We start from the raw sequence: 13,348 nt of genomic DNA, 5'->3' as shown, positions 1-13,348 counted from the left end.
CTCTGCCCTCCCGCGTTGGGATTAGCCGCCGGCCCTCTGATCGCGAATTGGCTGTCTATACCCCGCCCCACGGAGCCGCTTATTGGTACTGCGTTCTCCCGCAGCATCCTGAATGCTGCAACCTGCTCCACAACTCTTCAATTCCCAGCATCGTTCTAAGAACACAGGACCCTTTTCTCCGGCCAAAGGAGAGTCCACGTTCTTTTTATTTTAGTCTGAACGAGGGAATGCGGGAAGATCTCCAGAATTCGTCCAAACAGGCCGGGTGAGATAAATTGTTGCTCAATAAAAGCCACACGCGAAACACCAAGTCAGCCAATCCTAGTAAGTAGTGTTAAGGAATTTTTGGAATTAGGAATTTCGTACTTTGGCAAAAGTGCACACAATAAAACCCTGTGTAGATGAACCCTAAGATTGCTTGACGGGTTTATAGCGCTTGCAAATAATTCCACTGCGATGCTGCTTAGTGGCTTCAAATGCACTGAATTAGTAACTAGTCGAAGTGAAAGAAAATGGACAACGTCTTTTGACATCCTACTATAGAGTGGTAAGCGGCGGTAACGCAGCCGAAGCTCTGCTCACAGCCAGAGTTCGATTCCAACGAAAGGAGGAAGTCGAATCTCCAGTAAAAGGGGTCGAGGTCCACTCAGCCTTCCATCCATCTGTGGTCAGTAAAATGAGTACCTGGCATATGCTGGGGGGTAAAGAAAGGCCTGGGACAGAACTGGCAATCCCACCCTATATATACGGTCTGCCTACTAAACGTCGCAAGACGTCACCCTAAGAGTCGGAAACGACTCGCACTACAAGTGCGGGGATACCTTTACCTTTTATAGGAAGACTAGTGATGAGGCTCTGGTCCCACTGAAGTAATTGCAGATGGTCTTCAGACAACGTGGTTTGGGTCAGAATTATTTGGAGCTCAGGAACAAGGAGCATATTGACCACAAGAACAGTAAAATCACTCATGAACATGAGTAAAAACCCACACGAGATCAGGGGATTGGTGTCATTGGTCTCTGCTGGACCAATAAGATAATTGCTGATACTACAGTAGGTTTGGCGATGGCAATTGGAAAGGATATTTAATTAAGTGTAGGAGAAATTATGGGTGTCTTTTCTTCCAAATCCTGATAAGAGGTCCCACCTCCAATGTCTTCTTCTACTCTGCTTTAATCTTGTAAGGGTCTAAGCTTGGCTGTGTGAGAAGGTGTTTGCCATTTTTTCTTGCAAATTAATAAAATGTCTCAATCAACCTTTGGCTGTCTCTGTGTTGGTCCAGTTTGTGTGTTTGGTGAACCTCTCACCCACAGATTTGGGAGTTGCTGGTTGTTTGTGAAGCTGTAACTCATTTGCAGCTTTTGAACAATCAATAACTTTAAACCCTAACTGTTGGTTGAAAAAGAGGTGAGTGGCACATCCCAGTTCACAATCTGCTAGAGAACTCTGCTGATTGACTGTCCATAAACTGTGAGGTGGAAGTTGCTTCCTAGTTTCTTGTTTGTTTGTTTGTTTATATCCCACCCTTCCTCCCAGCAGGAGCCCAGGGCGGCAAACAAAAGCGCTAAAAACACATAAAAACATCATAAAAACAGACCTTAAAATACATTAAAACAAAACAACTTTAAAAACATTTTTAAAAAAAGCTTTAAAACATTTTAAAGGGTTAAAAAACATATTGTTTAAAATAAAAAAACGTATTAAAAGCAATTCCAACACAGACACAGTCTGGGATAGGTCTCAACTTAAAAGGCTTGTTGAATGAGGACAGTCTTCAAAAGTGATCCTGTATGTATATATTAAGGGACAGGTTTGATATATATTATTACTTATAGCTGATCTGCGACAAATCGGAAGTCAACTTTTTTTTGATGTATTGTTATGTTTTTGTTGCTTGACTCTGTTTTGTTTGTCTTTTGAAAAATTTGAATAAAAATTATTAAAAAAAACAAAACAAAAGGGTCCGAAAAGATAGCAGAGATGGCGTCTGCCTAATATTCAAGGAGAGGGAATTCCACAGGGTAGGTGCTGCCATACTAAAGGTCTGTTTCCTATGTTGTGCAGAATGAACCTCCTGATAAGATGGTATCTGCAGGAGGCCCTCACCTGCAGAGCGCTGTGATCAACTGGGTATATAAGGGGTAAGACGGTCTTTCAGGGATCCTGGTCCCAAGCTATATAGGGCTTTGTACACCAAAACTAGAATCTTGAACTTGGCCCAGTAGCAAATGGACAACCAGTGCAATTCTTTCAGCAGCAGGGTGACATGTTGGTGATACCCTGCCCCAGTGAGCAGTCTCGCCACCGCATTTTGCACCAGCTGCAGCTTCCGGACCAACCTCAAGGGCAACCCCACATAGAGCGCATTAAAGTAATCCAGCCTGGAGTTTACCAGTGTGTGGACAACAGTGGTCAGGCTATCCCAGTCCAGAAACGGCCGCAGCTGTCTTACCAGGCGAAGCTGGTAAAAGGCTCTCCTAGCTACGGAGGTCACCTGAGCCTCTAGCACACCTGAGCCTCTAGCAACAAAGATGTATCCAGGAACACCCCCAGACTACGGACCTGCTCTTTCAGAGGGAGTAAGACCCCATTCACTGCAGGATTGCATGGGGCATGGAGTGGGAGCCAACTCCAGCCTCATTAGTAGCACAACAGCACAAGTCAGCAGCGAAGTCCAGGTCCCCAAATGACCACCCCGAGAGCAGCAGATGTTGGATAAAAACAGGCTCAACATCAGCACCAGGGCTGGCTCAGGCATCCTGGGCCCATAGGGCTGGTGCCGGTTGCTTCAGAATCCTTCCCTCTTTCTTCAAATATTTTATAGTGGAGGGGGTGGCTGTTTGGGCATATAGAGATCCTCATTTTATTCTTTGTCCTTTAAAAATATATCATTCTTTCCTACAACAAATTGTGCTTATTCCTAAGTAAATGTGTTTAGCATCAGGATAGCAGAAACTAACTCTATTTTCTTGCTGTAGTCATGACAGTGCTGTGATTGAAGTGAGGATAGAATGCAAAATTACACATGCTCAGGGGGTGGTGGTTGTTATTTAATCAATGTTGGCAAACTGTTGTTTGCTTTTTGCTCTAACATATGACGAATATAGAAGCAGTTGTAAAACGTGGAATGAAGGTGAGAGGATGGAGGAGAGAAATGCTAATTGTGTTGTTCAAAACTGAAGTAATATTCATGGAGCCACAGTCACTTCTCCGTGGCTTCTTTCTGAGGGACCATTGCCATCTCCTTTAACTGGATTCATGAGGCAAGCTCAATACAAATTTGCCCTGTTAAATGGTAAAATAAATCCTGAAGCTACAAAAGTGTTGGTTTTGGAATAATATACTTAGGAACTATATTACCCAACCACAATAGAGGGCTTGTCCACACCAGAGTTTACTGTGTGTTTGCAGCTGTTTGTTTTCCCATTTAATTTACTTGGTCCACATGACATTACCCTCAAACAACACCAATCTTGACGCTTTTCTCCTATAAATTTGGGTTTACCCAATATGGGGATAATCCAATAAACAGGGAGAAATCAGGTTCTAAACTGCTCTACTCAGCGTCTCAGGGGATTTGTTTTGGTGTTTTTGGGTGGGTGGATCAATTGTCACTTTCTGCTACTTCCCGTTCCCTGCCCCCTACTTCTTCAATGCTTTCATTTCTTTTCCAGCAGTGTTCATAAGAGAGGAGCTTAGCTATATAGACAGATTTCTTTTGATCCCTCAGATTTGCACAAAATCAGAAAATTGCACAAGCAAACCACATAAAATTTTCTACACCAGATATTGTGCAGCGATCTGAAAAGTGTGTGCTGAGAATTTACAATTGCTTTCATTTCTTGCATGCACAGCTATCTGTGTGCATGCCCTGTTGATATTTAATCGGATAACAGAAGCAACAGAAGGCAGGGACAAACACAGAAGGAAACAAATACTGGTATGGACAGGAATGGCCAAAGTTGCTCCTCATATACAAATTCAGATACATTTGGGTGTGGACTATTCCAGTCTAATTCAAATGGGAGGGAAACAGCTAAATAATGCTCAAGTGTGGAGAAGCGCAGAGTCTTTCTTCTGTATTGCAATACCAAGCCAATCCACAGAAGCAGAGTCTTCTCCTTCAGGCACAGGGATCTACTTAAGCAGCCATTTCAAAAGATTAGTACAGGAATACCCCGCTATACGGACCGTCACTTTACGGACACTCACAAGTATGGACATATTTACAGTAGCACCATTCGCCTGTTTACGTACGCTCGCTTTGTAAGAACGGACACTTAACGGCATGACGCCACCGTCCGATCAGTTTCCAACTACAAACTTGTGTACAGTACATACTGTTAAAATAAGGCCTACTGTGTTTATTTTAGTTATAAATGTGTTATTTGCATCAGTTAGGCCTGTATATGACTACTGCAGTGCAGTACATGCATCGATAAGTGAAAAAAGGTAGTGCTTCACTTTAAGTACATTTTCGGTTTACGTACTCGCTCTGGACCCATTGCATACATTAATGCGGGATATTCCTGTATGTATACTGTATTGTGGAATAGGAGAAACTATTGCCAGTTCTGTGCAAAGGCTAACTCCATCTTAAAACAAGATGGAGAGGCAGTATTATTTTCATAGCAATTTTTTTTAAAGAACAAGGCCATGTCTAGACTGGAGTTTATTACATCAGGATAGTAACTGAATCCTTCTACCCAATATCAAGACATCTGAGTCAGGCTAGAGACAGTTTCAGCCACTTGCCTCTAGAAAGGAGGAGTTCTATTCCTCCATGCCAGCCAACCATCTTCTTGCTTGGTTTGCTGCATTATTTTGAGTCCAATCTAGTAATGTCAGTTTCCATATAAAATTTCATAAGATTGTTCCTCATGGATGGTTTCCAAACACCATGCACTTGATAGTGAATCACAGCCTGATCCTTTCATTTTACCCAGAAGTACCACTTAGTTCAATGGAACTTACTTCTAAGTGAGCTATGCATAAAGTTGCATCCTCAATAAAGTGGGAAGAATGGATCGTTGAAATTCTTTGTGTGATGGATGCTCCAGTTCATGCTTTTGGGGACCTCATGCAATGCAAGTTTTTAAAGCTGAGCCTTCTAATTGTTGACTCAAAAATTAGAGTAGCAAAGAAACAATCCTTCAAGAAAAACCAGAGAAGCATTTGTAAATTGTAGGGAACTGGATCTGCAAAGGGTTCAAACTTTTTAAAAAAGTAACTTCAGAGTTGATATGTCAGCTAAAGACACTGACAACAATTAACTAACGCCATTGGCATTGGTTTGATGCTCATTTATGGGCTAGAGCTAATTTGAAAAGGTATTTTACTAGCTGTATTATGTAAATGTTATGTGGAATAAGCTCTATGGATAAGCAAGGTCAATTACCTTTCCAGTATCAAACAAGCAGTTCAAACTTCATCTGGCATGCTTGCATAGAGGTAATAGAATTTATGAGCTATGCGAATTTAAAGTGTTTTATTGTAACAAGTTATAAAACTGTTGTTCATGCTTCTTGCTCCACGAGCTAGAGGGAGCCCCAGCTGACAAAGCATCAAGGCCCCAGCTGACAAAGAGTCAAGGCAAGTTAAGCAGCAGAGCGAAAAGAGGGTAAGTAGCTCCCATTTATTCCATTATTTAATTGAATTAAAACAGCTCAGAGCAATAAGTAATAAGGGCAGCCTAAGGTCACCCTGAGCTAGGAGCCAAATCCTGAAAGAACCTATATCTTAGGAGACAGATCCTAGGAGAAGGAAGCCTAGAGAAAGCTAGTTTTCAACACCACCCTAGCAGGAAAGCTTCAGGGGACACTGTAAACAAGACTAAATTCCAGTCAGAGAGAAGGGGGAAAAGGAAACTCCACCAACACACACAGGGAGAGAGTCAGCTCAGTCTTTGCTAAAAAGGGCAGCTTTAGCCTTCCTTAAACACAACCACAAGCTCTGTTTCCCTAGGTTAAAGAAAGGTCAGGCTGTTCTAGGTGGGAAAACAACAAACAAAAAAAGACTCGCCTGGAAGTCACAGCCCCTTGCTTAGATTAAAAGCAGCTAAAAGCTAGTCTAGTTTGTCCAGGCCACAGTGCAAGGCACCACTTAAAACTACAGGGGAACTTGCCCTGATAAAAGTGGTTGTTGTCAGCAAATAAAATAAAAATAGAGTAAAAACTAGTTAACCTTTCTTAGTACCACTAGTCAAAGTCCTTAAACAGCCCCGCCCCTCGCTAAGGAAGGAAGCCTGCCTTCCTGCCTTCAAAGGAAGGAAGCCTGAGATAATCCTAAGGAGTTAAGCCCTAGCTGATAGTTGAGCCATCAGCCTCAATTAACACATCATTGGCTGGCAGCAGTAGCTGGGAGGGACCAGCCACACATATAAATTCAGAGCACCCTAATGAGAGAGAGTGTTCTATGAGCTAGAGAGAGCCCCAGCTGGTGAGGCGTCAAGGCCCCAGCTGCCAAAGCATCAAGGCGAGTTAAGCAGCAGAGCAAGTTCGGCAGCAGGGCAAGGAGGCCAGGGCCCCCCACTGTGCCCGTCTGTTCCCTGACCTCACCTAAACCGCAGTTTCCAACCCATTGACGTAATAAACCTTAAACAAAACTATGCAGGTAAGAAGCCAGCAGGGGTGTGGGGGATTTCCAGTGTTTTGCACTGCCTGCAACATGTACGACTATCTGCCTGTTGGACAGAAGTCGTGGGTGTGCTCTCGGTGCAATGAGCTCCTGGCTCTCCGGGAACGACTTCATTTCCTTGAGGCCAAGGTGGCTGACCTGGAAAAGCTGAGAGAGGCAGAGAGGTGTGTGGAGGAGGCTTTCAGAGACGTTATAGCTGTGTCCCACTCCAAGGATGATAGCTCTTCTGCTATCATGGAGAACAGTGGTCTCAGGGAAGGAGATCATCCAGCTGAGGAAGAGGGAAACGATCCGTTAGAAGGGACCCATTCCTTGGGGGATGAGCAGCTATCCTCTCGTGCCGAGGATATATCTCCAGGGGGTGGAGGGATCCTTGTAGTGGGTGATTCGATCATTAGGAACATAGACAGTGGGGTGTGTGATGGGCGTGCAGACCGCAAGGTGTTTTGCCTGCCTGGTGCGAAGGTTGTGGATATCGCCTGTCTTTTAGATAGTTTGGTAGACAGTGCTGGGGTGGAGTCAGTGGTCGTGGTGCACACTGGCACCAACAGCATGGGGAAATGGAAGCAAAATTTAGGTTGCTAGGTAGGATGCTGAAAGCCAGGACCTCCAAGGTGGCTTTCTCTGAAATGCTACCGGTTCCACGCGCAGGACCAGCCAGACAGGCCCAGCTTTGCAGTCTCAATGCGTGGATGAGACGATGGTGTCGGGTGGAAGGGTTTGGATTCGTTAGGCACTGGGGAACATTTTGGGACAAGCTGGGCCTGTACAAAAGGGACGGGCTCCACTTGAACCAGACTGGAACCAGACTGCTGGCACTTAAAATTAAAAAGGTGGCAGAGCAAAAAATAGGGGATTGGTAAAAAGAAAGCTGAAAAACAAAGTCCAGAGGGTCACATCACTCAAAAATGCTTGGAAGTTGTTTAAAAACACTATATTAGAAGCTCAACTGGAATGCATACCACAGATCAGAAAAGGTACCGCCAGGGCCAAGAAGATGCCAGCATGGTTAACGAGCAAAGTCAAGGAAGCTCTTAGAGGCAAAAAGTCTTCCTTCAAAAAATGGAAGTCTTGTCCGAATGAAGAAAATAAAAAAGAACACAAACTCTGGCAAAAGAAAAGCAAGAAGACAATAAGGGATGCTAAAAAAGAATTTGAGGAGCACATTGCTAAGAACATAAGAACCAACAACAAAAAATTCTATCAATACATTCAAAGCAGGAGACCATCTAGGGAGGCGATTGGACCCTTGGATGATAAGGGAGTCAAAGGTGTACTAAAGAACGATAAGGAGATTGCAGAGAAGCTAAATGAATTCTTTGCATCTGTCTTCACAGTAGAAGATATAGGGCGGATCCCTGAACCTGAACTAACATTTGCAGGAAGGGATTCTGAGGAACTGAGACAAATAGTGGTAATGAGAGAGGAAGTTCTAGGCTTAATGGACAATATAAAAACTGACAAATCACCGGGCCCAGATGGCATCCACCCGAGAGTTCTCAAAGAACTCAAATGTGAAATTGCTGATCTGCTAACTAAAATATGTAACTTGTCCCTTGGGTCCTCCTCCGTGCCTGAGGACTGGAAAGTGGCAAATGTAACGCCAATATTCAAAAAGGGATCCAGAGGGGATCCCGTAAATTACAGGCCAGTTAGCTTAACTTCTGTCCCTGGAAAACTGGTAGAAAGTATTATTAAAGCTAGATTAACTAAGCACATAGAAGAACAAGCCATGCTGAAGTAGAGCCAGCATGGCTTCTGCAAGGGAAAGTCCTGTCTCAGTAACCTATTAGAATTCTTTGAGAGTGTCAACAAGCATATAGATAGTGGACATAGTGTACTTAGACTTTCAAAAAGCGTTTGACAAGGTACCTCACCAAAGACTTCTGAGGAAGCTTAGCAGTCATGGAATAAGAGGAGAGGTCCTCTTGTGGATAAGGAATTGGTTAAGAAGCAGAAAGCAGAGAGTAGGAATAAACGGACAGTTCTCCCAATGGAGGGCTGTAGAAAGTGGAGTCCCTCAAGGATCAGTATTGGGACCTGTACTTTTCAACTTGTTCATTAATGACCTAGAATTAGGAGTGAGCAGTGAAGTGGCCAAGTTTGCTGATGACACTAAATTGTTCAGGGTTGTTAAAACAAAAAGGGATTGCGAAGAGCTCCAAAAAGACCTCTCCAAACTGAGTGAATGGGCAGAAAAATGGCAAATGCAATTCAATATAAACAAGTGTAAAATTATGCATATTGGAGCAAAAAATCTTCATTTCACATATACGCTCATGGGGTCTGAATTGGCGGTGACCGACCAGGAGAGAGACCTCGGGGTTGTAGTGGACAGCACGATGAAAATGTCGACCCAATGTGCGGCAGCAGTGACAAAGGCAAATTCCATGCTAGGGATAATTAAGAAAGGTATTGAAAATAAAACAGCCGATATCATAATGCCATTGTATAAATCTATGGTGCGGCTGCATTTGGAATACTGTGTACAGTTCTGGTCGCCTCATCTCAAAAAGGATATTCTAGAGTTGGGAAAGGTTCAGAAGAGGGCAACCAGAATGATCAAGGGGATGGAGCGACTCCCTTACGAGGAAAGGTTGCAGCATTTGGGGCTTTTTAGTTTAGAGAAAAGGCGGCTCAGAGGAGACATGATAGAAGTGTATAAAATTATGCATGGCATTGAGAAAGTGGATAGAGAAAAGTTCTTCTCCCTCTCTCATAATACTAGAACTCGTGGACATTCAAAGAAGCTGAATGTTGGAAGATTCAGGACAGACACAAGGAAGTACTTCTTTACTCAGCGCATAGTTAAACTATGGAATTTGCTCCCACAAGATGCAGTAATGGCCACCAGCTTGGATGGGTTTAAAAGAAGATTAGACAAATTCATGGAGGACAGGGCTATCAGTGGCTACTGGCCATGATGGCTGTGCTCTGCCATCCTAGTCAGAGGCAGCATGCTTCTGAAAACCAGTTGCCAGAAGCCTCAGGAGGGGAGAGTGTTCTTGCACTCGGGTCCTGCTTGCGGGCTTCCCCCAGGCACCTGGTTGGCCACTGTGAGAACAGGATGCTGGACTAGATGGGCCACTGGTCTGATCCAGCAGGCTCTTCTTATGTTCTTATGTTCTTGGGATCTAAGGCAGGAGGTGTTGCATCCTAGAAGTCTAGCACTGCATCTTTCAAGGGCAAAATTCTTGTCCTGCTTAGATACATTAGACCCTTCTTTCTAATTGTTGTGTCAGATCTGGAAATCTGTGCTCTGGTTACTTATTCCCCATTGTGTGGAATCTTGGATCTCCCATGGTCAACTCTCTAGTCTAGGGGTTGAGAAATTGTGTCTGAAGGATGCATGCAGTCTTCAGCCTAATTTCATGCAGACAGGGGAAGCCTAGAAGGAGAGGAGGAGGGCGGGAAAGGAAAAAATGGAGGGGAGCCAAAATGGGTGGAGTGATGGAAGGATGGGAGGGGGAAAGCCCTCAGCTACTGATCTGGTCAGACAAGAGTCAGACAAGAGTGATGTGTCCATACCCCTCACAGCCCATAGAGCAGGGAGAAAGAGAGGGAAGGAGGCCACAGAGGTGGTGGTGGCCTCATACACTTTTGGTTCTGGCCCTGCCTACTGTTGGCTTTGCTGGAATGTAGCATACCTCCATGGGAATGCAGCACCTGGTAGCAAAAAAGTTCCCTACACCTAGGGATGGGCAAATCTGTCAATTTCAGTTTCTAATTTTTCCAATCTTAAATTCAATTCTCCACATTTCTGCAGCAATCTGCATTTCTTTTTAAAGTCCTCGTAAAAATTCATCAGCATTTTAGTGTGTATTTGTCCTAATACATACATTTATGTATGCAGTTTTACCTAATATACATATTTTTGCAAGCCATTTCCCCTAATTTCATGCATTTCTGTGCACATTGTCTGGTTGGAGAACTGCACTGCAAAATTCAGAGACAGGTTTTGCAGGATGGCTGTGTTTCTGTTCACGTATTGTTTCAGGAAGTGCAAATTAGATAGTTAGGGGACTTTAGTGTTCAGTGATACATCTTGGATTTGAGGACCTTTTCTAGTTCTCTCATAGCTGTCTTCCCCAATCCTAGCCACTTTCTGATTTCTTGACTATTGTCTCCATTTTGGTTAATGACTGTGCCAAGGTATGGATAATCCTTGACAAGTTCAATGTCCTCATTGTCAACTTTAAAGTTACATAAATCTTCTGTTGTCATTATTTTAGTCTTCTTGATGTTCAGCTGTAGTCCTGCTTTTGTGCTTTCCTCTTTAACTTTCATTATCATCATGGTCTGTGGGTGGGTAGGAGGCGACAAGGGAGGAGGTGGAGAGTGAGACAAGGTGGAGTGGAGAAAACAATTGTTTAAAAAAAATGGAATGGAGGGAAAAAGGAGCTGGAGGGCAAGAACATGGATACAGGAGGAGAAGGCAGCAGAAGAATGGAGATAAAGAACTGTGGCAGAGAAAGATTACAACATGTGTGTGCTTGCACTTGGCACACAGTGGCCTCCACCACCCTCTCCGGCTACTGTGCTGCATTTGCAGTATTTTAACTTTTTTGCATCTCTGGGGAAAATGTTTGCTTGGGTGAGTGTCCCTTAGTTGGTGGCAGGGCAAGGTCAGGGAAGTGGTTAAGTGAGAGAGATTATGCTTGCTGGCTTGGGAGGGGGTTGCACTTGGTTGGACGTGCAAAGATCTGAGTAGTGGCCTCTGCCTCCCTCCCCACCTCCCTTACCAGTGGAGAGACCACCATTGCTATCATGGCTAAAAAGAATTATTCTATTACCTCTGTATGTGTGTGTTTATTTTTCATGTTGTTTTAGGCTACTTAGATGTGCAGCAGCCAAGGCCAGCACCTTGTAAGCGGGTTTTTTTTTAAGTAACTGAAATGTAACTGTAATGATTACTTGTGAGAAAAAGTAAAGTAATCAGTTACTTGCAGAGCAATTGTAATTGTAATGGTAATTACTACTTTTTGGGCCATGTAACTATAACTGTAATGTATTACTTTTTTAAAGTATTCTTCTAAGCTCTGATCTAATCTCCCTGCAAACAAATCAAGGTGAATGCTCAATAAAGAGGTTATCTGGAAGCAACCATAGCAGAACATTCAGCTTAGCCAAAAATGTAATTTCCTCTTTCACGAGTTTACACTACTTTTTCTAAACTATTTGTTTATTTATTTAAGTCATTTCTGTACCACTTTATATTATTTGGGAGACAAATCTCAAAGCGGTTTACAACCTAGATTAAAACACTGAAGAAAACATCACAAAATATTAAAAGAAAACATTACAAATTCAGGCCAAATATAAAAGACACATTCAAAACAGCATAATTAACAGAAAAATAAAAGTATTCTCTTAAACACAAACATTATGAGTTAAGAATAAAATACAAACTCCCAAAACAGCATCATTAGTTAATTAATTAAAATAACTATACTAGGAGCTGCACACACACCCCAATAATCCCTCCCAGATATGTCCTTAAGAGTCCTCCATGTCTAAATCCCACTCTGATTCATTCCCACAAACCATACAGATAACTTATAAAGTAGAAAATTATTTAGTTTTTATTGAAGATGTTTGAACTTAAATACACTTCTTATGACTTTAAGAACAAACAACACTATCAAGAGCCAAGAAAACACACTGTAGGCCCCTGCAGCACAAGTGCACCTCAGTCTTGACCTGTAGCTAAACCAGATGAGCCCTACACAGCTGAGCTCATGCCATTCATTCTCTCACTTGTGCTTTCAGATTAAGTGGAAAGGCATTCATTATTTTCATGCCCTAAATTGCACTGTGTGCTGCACACAGAAAAGGGTCATCCCAAAAGCTTTGAACTTGAGTGCATCAGCAATACTGATGCACGTACCCAGTATTTTCTGGCTGTACACTCCATGGCATAGCATGAGGAAAGAATGCAACAATAGCATTCTTTCTGCTCCTAGGGAGTGGCACAAACAAAACCCACTTGCGTTTCCCTGAGTAGCAGAATGTTAATCCAGAAATTCTGTGCATGAAAGCAAATTATTGCCTCCAGGGCCCAAGAATGGAGAAAAAAATATACACCACTTTTTTCTGGGGCTATGAGGTCCAGGGGATCCCAAACCAGGCTGTAAGGCCCTTGTGATGAGAGGAAAAATCGATGTAAGTTTGGTAGACCATACTTAAGGATGTTTATGCAAACATGTTTCCCTGTATCTATATTGGCTTCCTAGGACTTGTGACACTTGGCGGAGCTGTTCAGAAGAAGTACTAGAACAGAACAAGCAACATTTTGAAGAGTAAGCAACTAAGCCAGGCCCATCTCTATAATGACCAGGAGTGCTTGTACTGGAAACTTGAGGTCAGCCTTCCCCAACCTGGTACCCTCCAAATGTTTTAGACTACAACTCCCCTCAGCCAGCATGGCCAATGGTTTAGGATGATGGGAATTGTAGCTCAAAACATATGGAGGGCACCAAGATGGAGAAGGCTGACCTTAGAGTTTCCAGTACAAGCGTCCCTGGTCTTTATTTTGCTGTGAGCTAAGCCATGGTTTGGCTTAGTGTCTTAACCAGGCTTGTGGTTTGTCTCCTCCAGCTCATGGTTTGTGTGGAGCAAGGAAAACCATGAGCCCAAGTTTGGGAGATACACTAAGCCAAACTGTGGCCTAGTTCACATCAGCAGGACTGGAGAAGGAGCAAAGCAGCCACAA

The 13,348-nt window shown here is 43.2% G+C and overlaps 1 long non-coding RNA gene across 5 annotated transcripts in view; it reads left to right on the top strand.

The window, feature by feature from the left end:
- The first annotated feature begins 112 nt into the window (after window positions 1-112).
- The window catches only part of LOC133377536 (uncharacterized), an 86,661-nt gene continuing 73,425 nt past the window's right edge, over window positions 113-13,348 (top strand). For 4 of the 5 annotated variants that reach the window (XR_009760730.1, XR_009760731.1, XR_009760727.1 and 1 more), the window contains exons 1-2: window positions 113-324; window positions 5,538-5,620. This is a non-coding gene — a long non-coding RNA (uncharacterized LOC133377536). The remainder of the gene's footprint in view (window positions 325-5,537; window positions 5,621-13,348) is intronic. The other variant, XR_009760728.1, reaches the window with a different exon arrangement.

Source organism: Rhineura floridana, chromosome 2 (genome assembly GCF_030035675.1).
Source record: "Rhineura floridana isolate rRhiFlo1 chromosome 2, rRhiFlo1.hap2, whole genome shotgun sequence".
In the NCBI taxonomy this organism is placed as follows: Eukaryota; Metazoa; Chordata; class Lepidosauria; order Squamata; family Rhineuridae; genus Rhineura; species Rhineura floridana.
This window is presented reverse-complemented; position numbering and strand designations above follow the sequence as displayed.